The sequence below is a fragment of the Callospermophilus lateralis genome, chromosome 15 (genome assembly GCF_048772815.1).
Source record: "Callospermophilus lateralis isolate mCalLat2 chromosome 15, mCalLat2.hap1, whole genome shotgun sequence".
NCBI classification, from domain to species: Eukaryota; Metazoa; Chordata; class Mammalia; order Rodentia; family Sciuridae; genus Callospermophilus; species Callospermophilus lateralis.
In genome coordinates, this window is record NC_135319.1 from 82,672,950 (window position 1) to 82,690,820 (window position 17,871).

Here is a 17,871-nt window from a genome sequence, read left to right on the forward strand (position 1 = left end):
TTTGCTGTGTAACAACCCACCCAAACTCAGTGGCTTCGAGCAATAACTCACAACTCTGCAAGTGACCTGTGCAGTTCTTGTGGTCTGGGTCAGGCTGGCCAGTGCCGGGGGTTCTAGGATGGCCTTGTGCACCCGTCCTAGGCCCGGGCCTCAGCAGAGATGTGTGCAGCCACACTTGCCTTGATCTCTCAACCCTCAAGAGGCTGTGGTGGTTTGTTCAGCAGGTACCAGAAGGCCCACAGTAAGGAGGCAACTCCAACTCCCAGGCCCTTTCCATGCCTCTGCCTGTGTGCAGGGGCCTCTGCTGCCTCCACAGCCCAAAGCACGTCACAAACTGAGGTGAGAGTTCTCTGGCGGGCAGCCCCCAAGGGCATGGAACCTGGGAAGCATGCACAAAGTGGAGGGGTACGGGTTTGTAGCTCAGTGATAGAGCACCTGCCTAGTATGTGTGAGACACTGGGCTAGATTCCCAGCATGGCGTATAAATGAATTAAAAAAAAAAATAAAGGTCCGTTGACAACTAAAAAAATACTAAAGAAAAAAATAAAGAACAAATTGGGTGGGGGAGGTTTGGCAGTCACAGTCGCCCGCCCTGTACCCTTCCTAAATGTTTTGGGTCACACAGCCCTGTATTATGGATCTTGGGCTGCCATAGCAAGATAATAGGCTAAGTGGCTTAAACATTAGAAATTCACTTTCTTACAGCCCTGGAGCCTGGAAGTCCAAGCTCAAGATAACAGCACAGTTAGGGTCTGGTGAGGGCTCTCTTCCTGGCTTACAAAGGGCCACTTTCTCATTGCGCTTATCACATGGCCTTTCCTCCACAGATGTATGTGGAGAGAGATCTCTCTTCCTCTCTTTATGAAGCCATCAAGTCAATCATATTAGGACCCCACCTTTATGAACTTATTTAACTTTCATTAAGTCCCAAAAGCCCTATCTCCAAATATAGCTACATTAGGAATTAAGGCTTCAACGCATGAATTTGGGGGTATCACAATTCAGTGCATAGAAACCCCTAATTTTAAAAATTCTGCATCTCCAGTATATACATACTTATGTAGGTATTGTCTACATATTCTATTACAATGTTTAAGTAGACAGAGTTGAAGATTGAAAGTAATACATTAAGTATTAACTTTTGTCTTTTTACTATTAGTAACTAATATTCCAAGGATAGTAAACATTGAGAGTGAGCTCTCACATGGATGTAAGTCCATCTTTCAAGTCCACCTGCATGGAAGTCCATTTCTAGATCATTTTACTCTGAAGGGCAGGGGAGCTGTCTTCCTGTTGGATCTCTCATTTTTAGCCCATAATGTATAGACATGGAGCGCGTACTGAGCACATCAACTCTGATAATTTCTTATTTTCTAAAAATAAGAAAACATGTAAAAGAAAATATGTTAAAATATGTTAAAACTGTTTTTCTGCTTTATAAGGAGGAGTCTAGTAATGTAGATGGTGTGTTTGTAAACCCACTTGCCCAAGTGCACATAGACCTCAATGCCCAAATCCCCTGGGCATTGAGGCAGGGAGTGGTGAGGTTACCCCCTGGTGACCCCACATTGTAGAGCTTCCAGGGTGAACCTGTGCTGTGGTGACGAGGGACCCTCTACACACTGAAGGAAGCCACTAGTGTCAATCTGAATCTTTGTGGGTTGGGAAAGCACAGTGCTGTCTTATTTTTTAGCTCCCAAATGATATTTTCCCTACAATGTAGTGAATTTGTTGAACACCCCTCTTAGAGACCCCTGATTTGTTTTTTCAAAGAAAAATACCCAGATGCAGTCTTGCACATATTAAAATGTGAAATAATCTCTTACGCCAACATTAGTAATAATTAGATAATTTATATAAAAGTGGTATGTAGAGCTTTTTTGTTTCTTTCTGTTGTTGTTTGCTTGCTTTTTGGTTTGGGTTTTTTTGTTTATTTTGTTTGTTTGTTTGTTACCAGGGATTGAACCCAGGGTCACCTAACCACTGAGCCACATCCCCAGGCCTTTTTACTTAGGGTCTCACTAGGTTGCCTCGGCTGGCCTTGAACTTGCCCTCCTCCTGCCTCAGGTTCCCGCCTTGCTGGGATTACAGGTGTACACCACTGAGCCTGGAAAGGGCTTGCTCTTAACGTAAAATTGGAGGCCTATGGGATTGTGGGTTATTTTCTCATAAGAACCCCAAAGGGGCTTCACATCTGTATCAGTTTGTGGCCCCTCTGGAGGACCTTCTCAGCATCTCCTCCACCCCCAGACCCCTCTCCTGGGCTGGGCTTTAAGACTCTGGTCCTGTGTCTTATAGGCTCCTATAGCTGTCATATATGGCCACCAACTGGGTTGCTTGAAATGGCAGAAATCTGTCCTCGGACGGTTCTGGGGGTTGAAGTCCACCACGGAGATGGCGCCAGCTCTGCACTCCCTAGGGAGGACCCTTCCTTGCTCCTTCCAGCCTCTAGTGCTGCCAGCAACCCTCAGCTTGTGACGCTCCGCTACGTCTTCATGCTGCCCTCTCCTCCGTGAGTCAGTCATCTCCTCTGCCTGTCCAGCTGTCGTTGGCTTCAGTCCCACCCAGATGACCCAGGATGACCTCACCTCAAAATCCCCGGTTATATCTATAAAGATCCCATTTCCATATAAGGTCAACTCTCAACCCACTGCCCATGTCCTTCCATAACTTTCATGCACGGAGTGGGGCCCAGAAGGAGAGTCATAGTCCCTACTGTGCACGGAAACACTCTCTTCCTGTGTTTCTCAGTAGCAATGGCTCCACATGCTTGAGACTTGGAAAAAGCACCATAAGGGCCATTGCAGCTCCTTCTCCCTGTCTTCCGACCACTGTTTCCATGCATCTCTCTCCTCCAGGGATTCTTCAAGGCACCCTCCAGGGTGGCAGGAAAGGGGGCAGCTGTTTGGGATCTTGTCGTGTCAGCACAAGGGCAGCAAAGCCTGGCAGCCCAGCGGTAGAGCCAGCTGGGGAGATTTTCTCCTGGCTTCAGAGTCTGACCACTTCCACGTTTAGCAGGGTGTTTGTCCATGATTAGAGTTGCTGAATTAGCAAATAAGAATACAGGGGTCCTGCTGAATTTGCTTGTGGTGTTTTTGTATGTCTTATTTAATATTTTAAAACCTATGATGTAATATTCAGCATCTTCTCCACCCCCAGGCCCCCTCCTGGACTAGGCTTTAGGACTCTGGTCCTATGTCCTATAGCTTCCTATAGCTGTCATAAATGACCACAAACTGTATCCTCAGGAATTCAAGTTTAACTAGGTGTCCTGCATAAGGACTCTCCTTCCTTTGCACCCTCTTCTTCTTTCCTTCCTTTGTCCTTCCTCCCTCTCTCCCTCACTTCCTTCCTTCTCCCTTCAAAAACATCATTGTTACGAGACTACAATCTGCCGAGTCCTACTGTAGGCACAAATAAAGCATCACGTTTTCCTTCAAGGTATTCAGAGCTTAGGGAAGTGGGTAAGCTGGGGCCAAATGCCTTCAGCACAAAGTGACCTCCCACCGCAACCATGAAGGTCCATACAGTTTCCAGGCTTGCGGAGAAAGGACTGATGAATTATTCAGAGTAGAGAAGGATGCAGTAGAGGAAAGAGCTTGGGAGGAGGTGCAGGGGAGAGAGCCCTTGAGCCCACCCTGAGGGACAGGTGAAAAGAATAGAGAGCTGTTCCAGCTGAGGGTGGGCTCTGGTGAAGACAGGCGGGAGAAAGACATGCTCTGCTCTGGGACCATGAAGCTCTGTCGTGGCTGCGTTGTCGAGGCAGAGCGGGCTGGGTCTTGGATGGTGGTGGTGCAGCTGTCAGGAGGTGGGGCCAGAAGTTTGGGTGTCAAGGGTAAAGAGCTCTTTACACCATGCTAAGGAGCCAGAGATGGGTTTTGAGAGGCTGAATATAAAAACAGACAAGGGTCAGACCCGAGGTGACAGCAGATCTCTTCCCCACAACCTGTGCTGCAATCTGCCCAAAGCCACACCACAGCAATTAATTGGCCAGAGATGGGCCTTACCAGCAACTGACTTTTGCTCCCACTTCCAGCTCAGGATCCATCACATAAAATGCTCCATTTCTAGCTAGCTCACCTCAGCTTCTCCAGGCCAACTGCCTCAGCCAGAGCACATCTAAAGCTTCCTATTTCTTCACCACAAAGCATCCCCACCTTCTGCCTGCCTGCCTGCCTGCCTTTGAGTTTCTGCTCTAAATAAATAGCTAGCATGTTCTTATGTGAGTGGCTTTCATTTATTTTCTCATTTATATGGACTGGACACATTGCTTTTTAAGAAGGAGAGGGGGGGCAAAAGGTCTATCTATAGCACTAATATGACAACAGATAGTGATGGCCTTTGGAGTTAGACAACTTTGCTTTTGGGACCCTCTCTGCAGTCTACACACAAATTTGTGCACAGATGTGGGTATTTGAATACCCAAATACCCATGTGCACCTGAATATACTCAACTTTTTTTAGATGCTGAAGAAAGGGCTGGTCATTTAAAATGTTGTTTTAAAAAAATCATTAAAGTTACCCCTTTTCTTTTTGATTCAATATTTTGTTTCCTCTTTTGGTAAATTGTATATTGACCCCAAATCTTCCCCCCGTGCATATCATCCAAGCCCTTAGCCATTCAACTCCACAGTGTGTCCCACTACATGGGAAGGGTATGGTTTCCTGTCCCTTGATGCTGAGGGTCCCAGGAGACCTGGCTTGGACAATGGGCTGTTGACAGACATGCTGGAAGCACAGGTTGGAAGCAAGCTCACACACTGGGATTGGGCCTTAATTCTCTCCTATCACCATGAGAAGAACATGCCCAAGCTGTTCCCACTGGCCACAGGAGAGGGATGAGAATCAGGTGAAGCCGAGCCATCTCTGGCCAATCATTTTTTCCATTAGGCAGTGACAAGTTGACCCAAAACTAATGAACTGAATCTATGGCTTTTTGTCTATGCTTTTGAAATCTTTGTGGCTGTGTGTTATGCAGCACTCCTGTGCCAATAACTATTACACCTTTGATTTCAGAATTTTAAGAAATATTTCATTATCATTTGTAAGTGATTAGTAATAACAGATCTTATTGGTTGCTACCCAAATCCAGTCTTTCCTACTGGTAAAGCCTTGACTTTTTCACCCTCTGCCCCAGCCTGGAAAAATGTTCTCTTCAATCCCAGAGGACAAATCTTCAGGAGCGCAAACCAATTTAGTTTTTTGGCAATGGATGGAGGACAGAGCATATATCAGTTATGCCCATTTGAGATGTGAGCAGTCTGCTGAGGGGATTTCTGTGAAGGTCCCCTTCCTCTTATAAAACAGCCTGTGAGGCATTTGACTTTCAGAACTCTCTTGGAACCACATTAGCAAGCCTCAGAGTTGCCCCAACTCAGGGCCACTTGGTACACATCCCTGCTGCTCTGTGCCTTACGGTTCAATTCTTCTAAGCTGATACAGATAACTTCTCAGAAGAGGGAAAACCCAAGTTGGAGGGAGGGATGTATTGGTTTTCTTTTCTTTCTCATGTTTTTATCCAAGTGGCTCATCAAGGGGACAGAAATTCTAACAAAAGTTTTAAAGATGAACATAAAACCCAGTGGATGACTGACATTTAATTTTCAGAGCTCCATTGTGGCTTTCAAGTGAAATGGCTCTGGCATCTCTAGATGGCTCTGGACGTCTTGCCCAGTGATGGGGGAACCCCTTGAGGACAACTTCAGAACTCTGGATTAATCCACAAATGCAGGAAGAATTTCAACAATCATAGGTCCCTTGGTAATGGTCCATCCTTCTAAAGAAAGACTCCCAGAATCTGTCACTGCGGAGGTGCTTTTGGTGGCCTAGGGGAAGTGGACCCTTCTTATAAGGTGGCAGCTGAAGTCCGAAAAGCAAATTCAGTCCACAAGAAGGATCTGTCTCTGGCACACGGAACCAACTCTCCCATATGACGCATTTGAATTCTGTAGACAATACCTCCAGGATACACATTAAAATGTCATTAGATTTCATCTAAACCTGCAGATCATTTAGATAACTTAATTATCCCCTCCTCCCATCCTGTGCTGAACAGGGATAAGCTAGGGCCAGGTTAGCTTTTGCTTTGCTAGAGACGCCTTCCACCACATAAAAAAAAAATGAGATCTGGGAGTGTTCAGACAACTGAACCTCAGGCTACTCTCTCCACCCACCAACTTTCTGCCGCCACTTCCCTGAGTCTTTTTGCCCATGGGACATCTCTCTCCCAATGGCTGCCTGGCAAACTCCTTATTGTCCAGCAACTGCAAAGCTCATGTGCTGAAGAGAGGGGTGGTTGAAGTCAGGTCAACCTGATGGTGCCTCTGCTCTGTCCCCAGTTAGTAGGGTGACCTCGGCAAGGAGCTCAGCTTTTCTGAGCCACGTCTTGGTTTCTCACCTGTAAAATATGAATCCAAAATATGAATCATGATTTCCCCGCCTCGGGCCTGTGCTGAGGAGAAAATGTGCTAAGGTAAGAGGCCCTGGCATGGACCGAAGGCCTTGATCTCTGTTGGCTGTTGTTCCGGAACAGCTCACCACAGAATCATAAAGCTTTATAGCCAGAGGGACGCAGAGTAGCTCTCCTGCCAGGGGCAAAGGAACCGCCTGGGGACATTGTCAGAATGCAGGTTCTGAATCAGAAGTTCTGGGGTACACCTCAGCTTGGGTGTTTTGTTTTGTTTTTGGTTGTTTTGGATTTCTTACAAGTACCAGGGCGTGCAGCTGCTGCTGGCCCTGTGACCACACTTGGAATAGCAAGGCTTTAGGAGACTTCCTAACTGTTTGGTGGAACAGGAGGAAGCCCCAAGAGGGGCTGCTCCTAGCCCAGGGAGATCCGGAAAGCTGCTGAGAAAAGCAACCCAGAACAGTCTGCCTGGCAGAGTGGAAAGAGTCAAAGCCCCTGCCAATCAGAAACAACCAAGGGAGGGTTATCTGTGAGTGGTGAAAGCGCTTCCTCCATCCTAAAGGCCAAGCTCCAGTGGCTGAACAAGGGAAGCTGTGTTCCTGACTCTCAGATGGGGAGAAAAGGGAGTGCACTGGACAATTTCAAGAACAAAGGCATTCAGCTCCAGGGAGTGGGGGTGTCACCGAGGGAGCACAGAAGCCCATGGCCTCCGGGCCTGCAGCACAAAGCAGAGCTGAGAAGGCACAGCCGTAGGACACTACTTCTCTCAGAATACCCTAAAAAAAAAAAAAAAATCAAGATTTCCGGGAGACTCAGGGAGGGCTCAGGAATAGTCAGTTTTTTCTGATAGAAGAGATTACTAGATTTCCCATGTGAGGAATCACACAGGTCGTTCCTCTCTGGTGAGGCACTGGGCTGCGCGGCTCCGCTGGTGGCCCTGCAGTTTCCCTAGTGTAGTATTCCTTAATTAAGAGGACAGTCCATTCCATTCCGTGGCACCACCTGTGGCACTGTCCCCCTGCCCCCCCCCCCATCTCGTGGCTCACCATCATGGCTCTACTTCCCCACACCGCCTCTGTCTCCCATTTAGCTCATGCTGAGCTCAGCTCATGCTCCTAGGCACAGCGAGAAAGGGACCAACTAAAGAAACACACCGGGGACTGGGGTTGTGGCTCAGAGGTAGAGCGCTCGCCGACCATGTGTGAGACACTGGGTTAGATCCTCAGCACCACATAAAAATAAAATAAAGATATTGTGTCCACCTATAACTAAAATAATAAATATTTTTTTAAAAAAAAGAAAGAAAGAAAAACACACTGTTCATGGAAAGAGCTGGAACCTGCCATCCCCTGATGCCATCGTTTCGAGGAGGCTCAGCTGGGACCTGAGACGGCTGCATAACAAGCTCCAGGAGCAGCCGCCCCATTGAAGGTCAGCACAGCTTTTCCCGTCAAGTTCTGGAAGTGGGAGCAAGATAGTCACCGGGTGTCACTTATACCCAAAGGGCCTCAGGAGCCCAGAGATGTAAATACATCAATTCTTCATATTACAACAATGATTCCAGCAATTCTTGTCATTTTTTTAATATTTATTTTTTAATTGTACACAATACCTTTATTTATTTTTATGTGTTGCTGAGGATCGAACACCGAGCCACAACCCCAGCCCCAATTCTTGTCATTTTTCTATCAAAGCAAAACCAGCAGACATGTGAAGACGAAAGTAGAGACAAAGAGACAGCAGCAGCTCCTGTCCTCAGAGCTGACGACAGTCTAGCAGAAGGAAGAGGAAGCAGTCCAGAGAGCCAGGGAACAAATGCGGAAGGACTTCTGGAGGAGGAAAAGCGAGCCCTGCTCTTGCCCTGTGGGCAATTTTTTATAGTTAACTTCGTGTCCTCTGTTCTCAACTTCCCTGGGAGTGTATCAAGCCCAGGACAAATCTTCTAATATGAACAGGAAGTACTGGATCGCATGCAGGCCATCGTCTGCTTTTATAAATATGAAAACATGTATCATAGTAACTTTATGGAAGTAGAGCAACTTACACATGATAAGTGGTTGCTCTATCCGAGACAGCACTGTCTTATTGAGTGGGTTGTGTACTGTACAAGGACATCCAGCCAAGGATTAAGTGGGGACTGACATCCAGCTGGTAGGGGATTGTATTTATCTAGGAAAAAAGGTGTCCCTTTCCCCAATTTGTACAAGACACCATTCAGCCATTAGTTAGTGGTCCTGAAACTGAGAAGTCAAAAGTATTTGTACAATCAAGTATTTACAGGATAGCCTTTTCTTTCCTGTTGTCCTTTCCCTTTATCAACTAAGTCTTCCACTTAGTCCAAGGAGCATCCAACTGAGCGCAAAGATCCTCAACTGAGCTCCATCTCAGAAACAAGTGCATTAGGCACAGAAAAAGTAAGCCCCTCAACCCTAACATTAGCACTTTCTCTTTTTTTTTTCTTCTACTTTCCACCATTTTTTGGGTTTTTATGTTTGTTTGTTTGTTTTTTGTTGTTTTGGGTTTTTTTTTTTGTTTTTTTTTTTTGTAAAGTAACTTGGGCAAAATTCAATAGAATTTTCTAACAGTGGTGCATGCATGTACTGTTTAGCAAAAGGAGCCGCTGACGGCAGCAAGCTGTGGTTGTAGGCAGCACCATTTAGGGGCAGCTTAGATTCTCTTTTCCAGTGCCTGGTGTGTGACAGCACTGATCACCACAGGAAGGCAGACTGGGGGTGTCTGTGCACAAAATGTTTACATGTCTCCAGCTGAGGACAGCGCTGCACTGGTACCAACGTTCCACAGTGCATGGTCTGGGTAAGGGTCCCCTGCCAAAAGCCCCAGTGTTAAAGTTTGCTCCCAGATGGGGGGTGCTGTTGGGAGGTGCTGGAGCCTTAGGGAGGTGGGCTAGCGGGAGCTTTAGGCCGGCAGGGATATACCTCGGAGGGAGTGGAATCCTGGCCCCTTCCCCTCTCTTCCTTCCACTGCCCAGCCATGAGGCATGTGGCTGTGCCCAGCACGTGCCCCTCACCATGGTGTGCTGCCCTGCCACAGGCCCAGAAGCAACGGGCTAATTAACCATGGACTGGAACCTCCAAAACTGTGCCCAAGTAAACCTCTCCTGTTTATCAGCTGATTATCTCAGGTTACAGTGATGGGAAGCAGATTCACACAAGCGGGTGGATTTCTGCTGGGTGCTAAGATTTCTTGTACCTCCCTGGGCTCAACCACTAATGTGCTTTCCCTTCCCACTGGTCAGAGGCCTGGGCTCCCATCCCCTCTGTTGCTCACCATTTCTCTCTTGGTCTCTTTGGCCTTGCTGGGAGCAGCCAGGACCCAGCTCTCAGCTCTAACTCTGCAGACCCACCTGCCTCCTACTTGCTCTACCTCCAAGGACTAGGGTCTCCCAGGTCACTTGTGGCAGCAGCTGGGGTGGCCTGTTCTGCCCCAGAGGCCAACACTCCTTGCTGGTGCTACCTGGTAGAGAGATGCCTTGTCACCAGTTGCCCACTAACCTCTTCCTCCCCGTCACTCTCCTCATCCAGCCCTTCACTAGCAGGTGCACTCAGCAGTTCACAAATGTGGGCTCAGGACTTCTTGCCCCAGGCTCTGTGCTGGGCACCTGCAGGGCACCAATGGGCACAGTACTGGCCAATGCCTCAGTACTGGGGAAGGCAGTCAGTGGGCAGAACACACAAACACATGATGGCACACTGGGGCTGTGAAGGGACCCAGAGAGTGTCCTTCAGAACAGCAGGCAGAGGACCTGCACCTGGGCAGAGTGAGGGAGAGGGGCTGGGGAGAGGCAGAGCACGGGGAAGGCCACGGGCCTAACCACCCGCCTGGAAGAACCACAGAGTCACGACATGGTGGGGGGGTGCAGGTGCTGGAGAGGCCACACAGGCAGCCGCAGCCTGTCTCCTGGGGTCCTTTATCCCCGTGGGGCTTGCAGGGAATTCCATGCTCACCTAGCCCAAATCCCAGCCTGCCCGCCTTCCTCCCATGGTCCATGCTGCCTTGCTCGGGTGCAGGCAGCCCACTCCACCAAGGGGGCACAACTGCTCCAGATGAAGATCTCTTCCTCTCTCCAGCTCAGATGCTAGGAGGGACGGAAACTTAGACATCCCAGCAGGTCACCCTGAGAGGAGCTCCCCAAGTCAGGCAGATTCTGAGCATCTTGGTGCCAGGCATCAAGCTTGTCGGAAGCGTCAACTTTCGCCTGGTGGCTGGGCAGCCCGAAGGCCTGACCAGAAATGGAGCAGAGGGGGGCCTGGAAAACAGCTCCCAACAGCTCAGGACAAGGGCCAAGCATGTTGTGGGTGCCCAGTGCACGTTTTACATGCAGGTGACCTTTGACTCTGCACTTGCCTAGCTAGACACCCCCTCTGGATGCACTCATAAAGGAACATCAAGATATGCCCAAGTAATTGTAACCCAAGATGCTGCAGCAACCTGAATGATTCCACTGTTGGCCACATTATACAGGTTCCTCCACGTAATAGACGACTCCTCTGCAAAGCGATAGAACATGGCAGCCAGGTTCTTGGGCCTGAGAGCAGAAGGCCTTGAGGACATATTATTAAATGTGGAAAAAAGCCAAAGACTGGGTGTGTGTGCTCTGCTCCCCTTATGTCATTGTTTAAAATTATATGCCATTACTTATGTGCAGATATACGCACTTTATTTTTTTGCTGGTGGGCTATGTAGGAAAATTTGGAGAAACTGATTAGGGATCAGGGAAGGGGAGGAGGCTTCTAGTCTTTTTTTATTTTCCTCCTAGATCTTTTGATATTATCCTAATTTTTAAAATCATGTGCAGCTATTACTTTTAAAGAGTAGGAGAAGAGGGAAGGAGGGAGACTGTGGCCTCAGAGCCCTCCTTGCTGCCAGCTCACTGCTGGGGAAGGGGGAAGTCTCTAAGGGCCGCAGGTCTTTGCCAGCATTGGACCTCCAGGGCATTAGGCCACCAGCTGCCTGGGGACCGGACCTCATGAAGGCAGACTCTTCATACAGACTCTCAGCTCCGTCCAGCAATCCATCTACTGAGGACCCACTATGCCAATGCCTCAGTACTGGGGAAGGCAGTCAGTGGGCAGAACACTCAAACACATGATGGCACACTGGGGCTGTGAAGGGACCCATAGAGTGTCCTTCAGAACAGCAGGCAGAGGACCTGCACCTGCACCAAGACCACGCCAAGGCAGGGGAAAGAATGGGCACAGGTGCAGTTTAGCCCCTGCCCAAGGCAAACCTCACAAGGCAGATGGGGGAGAGGTGCTGGAGGGGAGGGGTGAAGTGGCTCAGGAGGAAGGGAGCTTCCCTGTGGCCAGAGGGACAAGGAAGTTTTCCATCAGGCCACCAAGGTCCACCAGGGACAGCCCCAGGCAGGAACAGCTTGATCAGCTTGAACAAAGATCAGGAAGTGAAAGAGAAAAGGGCTTGTGGGAGGGAGGAGGAGGAGAAATAGGAACCCAGAAGGCTGGTGGGGGAGGGGACGGCAGCTCCAGCACCTGAGCCTGTGAACACCTGAGTCGGGACTCAAGGGTCAGGGCTGAGTTTGAAGCCGATTGTCGATGACTGGTTTGTCAAAGTCAATGCCATCCCCGCAAAACACAGAAGTGCCACTGCAGCCAGCGCTGGCACGCAGGGCGGACCACCGGGACTCCGTGAACAGCACTGCCTTGCCCTGTCTGGCAGACAGGCCGGGCAGCAGGCTGGGCTGCGACCCTCTGTGGGCCCGACCCAGCTCTGTCCTAGGCCTCAGCTGATGCTCACCAGGAGCCTGGACGAGAGCCCCCACCTCCCTAGATACAGTTCTAGAAGACTCAGCTGCCCCCAGCCCAGAACCAGCCATCCCCATCATTGTCCTGGGAAGGGCCGCCCACGACCTCAGGCAGAGAGGACACTAGGCCCACAAATGAGCTCCGAATTTTAAAAACAAAAAATTAACTTTTAAGTAAACAGATTTCCTATTTGCCTCTCTGAAGAGGAACTTTCCTGTAACTTCTCCAATCTCGGCACCCCAGCCCTAGCTCTTCTCTTTGGAAACCCACAGTCTCGTCTACATCTGAAAGTGTCCCTTTCTGCAGTTGGATACACCCAAGTCCAACTTTTGAATAGCTGTTTCCAGCCAACAGGCTCCTCTCCTCTTTCCAGCCCCAAGAGCACAGGACAATAGAGGCAAATTAGAAGGTGCCATTGCCCAAAAGACCACCATATTCTGAGTCTCTCAAGAGTAGGGTCCTCTAACCCAGTTTCTTATTCCAGGCAGTCCTCTGGGGGTCAGGGGGACAGGCCAGAGAGACTGCTGGGTTCCTCTTTCAGTTCCACTATTTGCAGGTTGTATGTCCTTGGGCAAGTTAATGAACCTCTCTGAGCCTTAGGAATATACTATTTCCTACTTTACAAGGTTTCTGAGGACTGAGTTCATTAGAAATTTCTGAAAATGTCTGTCTACCCAAAACTTGTTCATAAATGTTCTTAACAGCCAGAAAGTAGAAATAAATAACTCAAATGCCCAACAACTGATGAATGCACACACGAAATATGATATATCCATACAAGATAATATTATTTGGCAACAAAAAAGGAATGAAGTAATGATATATGTTGAGAATGAGCCTTGAAAACATCATACTGAGTGAAAGAAGCCAATCACAAAAAACCTCCTTCCCAGGGCATGATTCCACTTACAGGAAATGTCCAGAACAGGGAAATCTGAAGGCAGAAAGTAGACTAGTGGTGGGTGGGGCTGGAGGAAGCAGGTAGGAGCACTAATGGATACAGCATCTCCTTTTTGGGCAATAAGAATGTTGTAAAATTTACTGTGTTGGTAGCCCAACTCTGTAAATATACTAAAAGCTACTGAATTCTGTACTTTAAATTGATGAACTGGATGGTATGTGAATTATACTTCAATAAAACTGCTTTTAAAATTTCTACAAGGCCTGGCACTCATTAAGCACTAAAAAACAGTTAGCTACTGCTATTTGGTGCTAGGGAAAAGATAGAAGTAGAAAAGATAGACAGATGCTGTGGTCTGCATGTCTGCATGCCCCCCACCCCATTCATATGTTGAAATCCTAAACCCCAAGGTGGTGGCATTGAGGAGCAAGGACTTGGGCAAAGCTCTCACAAATAGGATGAGTGCCCTTATCAGAGATGTCCCTCCTACCCTGTGAGGATACAGCAAAAAGACAGCCATCCACGAACCAAGAAATGACCCTCTCCAGAAGAGATCTACCAGCATCTTGATTTAGACTTCCCAGTTTGCAGAACTGTGAGAAATAAACTCCCACTGTTCACAAGGCACCCAGTTTATGGAATTTGCTGTATTAGGCTGAATAGACTGCGAAAGCTGACGCCTGCCTGGGCTAAGGATTCCCTTCCACAGTGTCACTGTCCACTAGACTGTGTGTCCACTAGACCTTTACACAGTCCAGGGCATCCTATGTGGACGGGTGACTGGTCACCATTGGTCTACAAGACTGCTTCTTGTCTCTCAACAGGGATTATCCAGATAGGTTTCAAGATGGTGGAATAGAAGCAGTCATTTCTCTGGCTGCTCTGGGGCACGACCAAGAAAGCAGATAGGCAGCTTCTCAGTTATGTGGGTGAAGGAAAAAAGGGGGGGATGGGACTTTCCTGGGAATTAATACTGGATATTCAAAGCAGATCAGGACTCAGGAGGTTGGGTATAATAAAATAAGGAAGAAATCCCCAGTGCCACCCGCCCCCTGGCAGCACCAGCCAGAGTTGTCCCTGCACAAGCAATGTGGAGGGATAAGGGAATTAAAAAGAACCCGCATTTTTAGGAGGCTTGTGGTGTGTCTGGGTATGGAGAAATCAGAGATCAAAGACATTTGCAAACTTAGTGATTTTACTGTGGATAATAACTGATCACATCATTTCTGTTTATTGTAATAATTAACATTGTGGATGTCATAGCAGGAATTATTTGGTTTAATGCTGTATATTGCTCACATTGGTTGTTGTTATTATTTGTCTCCCCCTAAATAGTGAGGTACTGGAAACCTTCATGGATACTATAAGTCACAGCATAGAAACTCTACTGCCTCAGATCCATACTTATAGATGGGTAGACACACAAATAACATGAAAAATCAAAAGAACAAATCACCCAAAACAAATCAGATACTCCAATAACAGAATCCATCAACACCATAGTGGAAGAAATATCAGAGAAGGAATTTAGAATGTACACAGTTAAACTGATCTGTGAGGTAAAGGACAATGTAAGAAGAGAAATCAGAGAGAAAATACAAGAAGTGAAAGATCATTTCCATAGAGATAGAGATTCTGAAGAAATATCAAGCAGAAATTCTCAAAATAAAAGAATCAATAAACCAAATTAAAAGTTCAATGGAAAGTTTCACCAACAGATTAGATCACTTGGAAGACAGGCTTTCAGGTAACAAACACAAAATATTAATCTTGAAAGCAGAGTTGACCAGGGAGAAAAAAAAATGTTAAGAGACAAGAACAGGACTTCCAAGAAATGAGGGATAACATGAAAAGACCAAACATAAGATTTATTGGGGGAGATGAAGGCTTGGAGATACAAACTAAAGGAATGAACAATCTTTTCAGTGAAATAATATCAGAAAAAATTCTCAAACATTAAGAATGAAATGAAAAATCAAATATAAGAGGCTTACAGAAGCCAAATATACAAAATTACAATAGACCCACAACAAGGCACTTTATTATGAAAATGCCTAACATCCAAAACAAGGATAGAATTTTAAAGGCTTCCAGAAAAAAATGAGAGGTCACATTTAGAGGAAAACCAATCCAGCTAATTTCTCAACCCAGACCCTCGATGCTAGGAGGTCTTGGAATAAGTTCTGGAAAAAAAAAAAAAAAAAAGGATACCACCTAAAAATACTATACCCAGAAAATTAAGCTTCAGAATTAACAATGAAATAAGAAACTTCCACGATAAACAAAAGTTAAAAGAATTCACAACTAGAAATCCTGTACTGCAAAACACACTCAATAAAATATTTCATGAAGAAAAAATTTTTAAAAAGTGAAAACTAGCAAAGGAAGGAACTACAATAGAAGAATAGTCAATCAAAGGAGAAACTAATTCAAATTAAAAACCAGAAATAAATCAAAATGACAGGAAATAAAAATCATTTCTCAATAATAACACTGAATGTAAATGGTCTAAACTCATCAATAAAAAGACATAGACTGGGCTGGGGCTATGGCTCAGTGGTAGCATACTTGCCTGGCAAGTGGTGAGGCACTAGGTTCAATTCTCAGCACCACATATTAACAAATAAAATAAAGGTCTATCAACAACTAAAAACAATATTTTTTAAAAAGACATAGACTGGCAGATTGGATTATAAAACAAGACCCAACAATATACTGTCCCCAAGAGACTCACCTTATAGGTAAAGACATCCACAGATGGAAGGGGGTTCATCCAGCAGGGGTTCATCCTCATATCAGATAAAGTGGACTTCAAGCCAAAGTTAATCCAAAGGGACAAAGAAGGTCATTTCATACTGCTTAAGGGAATTATACATCAACAAGCTAGAACAGTTGTAAATATTTATGCCCCAAATAATGGAGCATCTACGTACATCAAACAATACCTTCTCAATTTCAAGAATCAGATAGACCATAACACAATAATAATGGGTGACTCTAACATGCCTCTCTCATCACTAGAGGGATCTTTCAAACAAAAAACAAAGAAAGGAGCTATAGAACCAAAAAATACAATTAATAATTTAGACTTAACAGATATATACAGACTATTTGATCCATCACTGACTTAATACACTTTCTTCTCAGCAGTATAGGGACGTTTTCTTAAATACACCGTATCTTAGGCCACAAGCAACAGTTGGCTAATACAAAAAAAAATTAGAGCTAATACCTTGCATTCTATCAGATCATAATGGAATGAAATTGGAAATCAATGAGAAAATAAAAAATAGAAGCTACCATAACACCTGGAGATTACATGCTATTAAATGAACAATAAATAGCAAAAGAAATCAGGTGTCAGATGAAAAAAATACTTAGAGGTAAATGAATATAGCAACACAACCTATCAAAATCCCTGGGACACCATGAAGGCAGTTCTAAAAGGAAAGTTCATTGCACTGAACTCACTCATTGAAGAAATAGAAAGTCACCAATAAATAAATAAATAAATGAATAACCTAACATTACATCTCAAAGCTGTAGAAAAAGAACAACAAATAAACACCAAAAGCAATAGAAGACAGGAAATAATAAAAATAAGAGCCAAAATCCATGAAATTGAAACAACAACAAAATAATTTCAAAAAAATCAACAAAACAAAAAGTTGGTTCTTTGAAAAAATAAATAAAATTGATAAGCCCTTAGCCAAGCTAACTGAGAAAAATAGGGGAAAAAAACTCAAATTACTAAAATCCTGGGTGAAAAAGAAAATGCGAAGATGCCCTCAAAAGCCTACCAACAAAGAAAAGCCAGACAGATTCTCAGTTGAGTTCTACCAGACCTTCAAAGAAGAATTAACACTAAGATCCTCAAATTATTCCATGAAATAGAAAAGGAGGGAAACCTTCTAAACTCATTCTATGAAGCTAGTATCACCTAATACCAAAACCAAACAAAGACACACCAAGGAAAGAAAACTTCAGACCAATATCCCAGTTAAGCATAGATACAAAAATTCTTTTTTTTTAAGATAGAGAGAGAGAAGAGAATTTTTTTAATATTTATTTTTCAGTGGACACACATCTTTTATTTTATTTTTATGTGGTGCTGAGGATCAGACCCAGTGTCCCGAGCATGCGGGCGAGCGCGGTACCACTTGAGCCACATCCCCAGCCCCGATACAAAAATTCTTAATAAAATACTGGAAAATTGCATCCAAAAACACATTTCAAAGATAGTGCACCATGATTAAGTGAATTTCATCCCAGGGATGCAAGGTTGGTTCAACATACAGAAATCAATAAATGTAATTCGCCAAATCATGACTACCTCAATAGATGCTGAAAACCATTTGACAAAATTCAGCATCCATTTATGTTCAAAACACGAGAAAAACTAGGGGTCATGGGAACATACCTCAACATTGTAAAAGCTATATATGTTAAACCCAAGGTCAACATCATTCTAAATGGAAAAAAATGGAAAGATTTCCTTCTAAAAACTGTATCAAGACAGAGATGCACTCTTTCACCACTTCTATTCAACATAGTCCTTGAAATGCTCCCCAGAACAAGTAGGCAAAAGAAAGAAATTAAAGGGATACAGACAGGAAAAGAAGAGCTCGAACTATCCCTATTTGTTGACGACATGATCCTACATTTAGCAGACCCAAAAATTCTACCAGAAAACTTTTGGAACTCATAAATAAATTCAGCAAAGTAGCAAAGATATAAAATTAACAGCCATAAATCAATTGCATTTCTATACATCAGTGATAAAT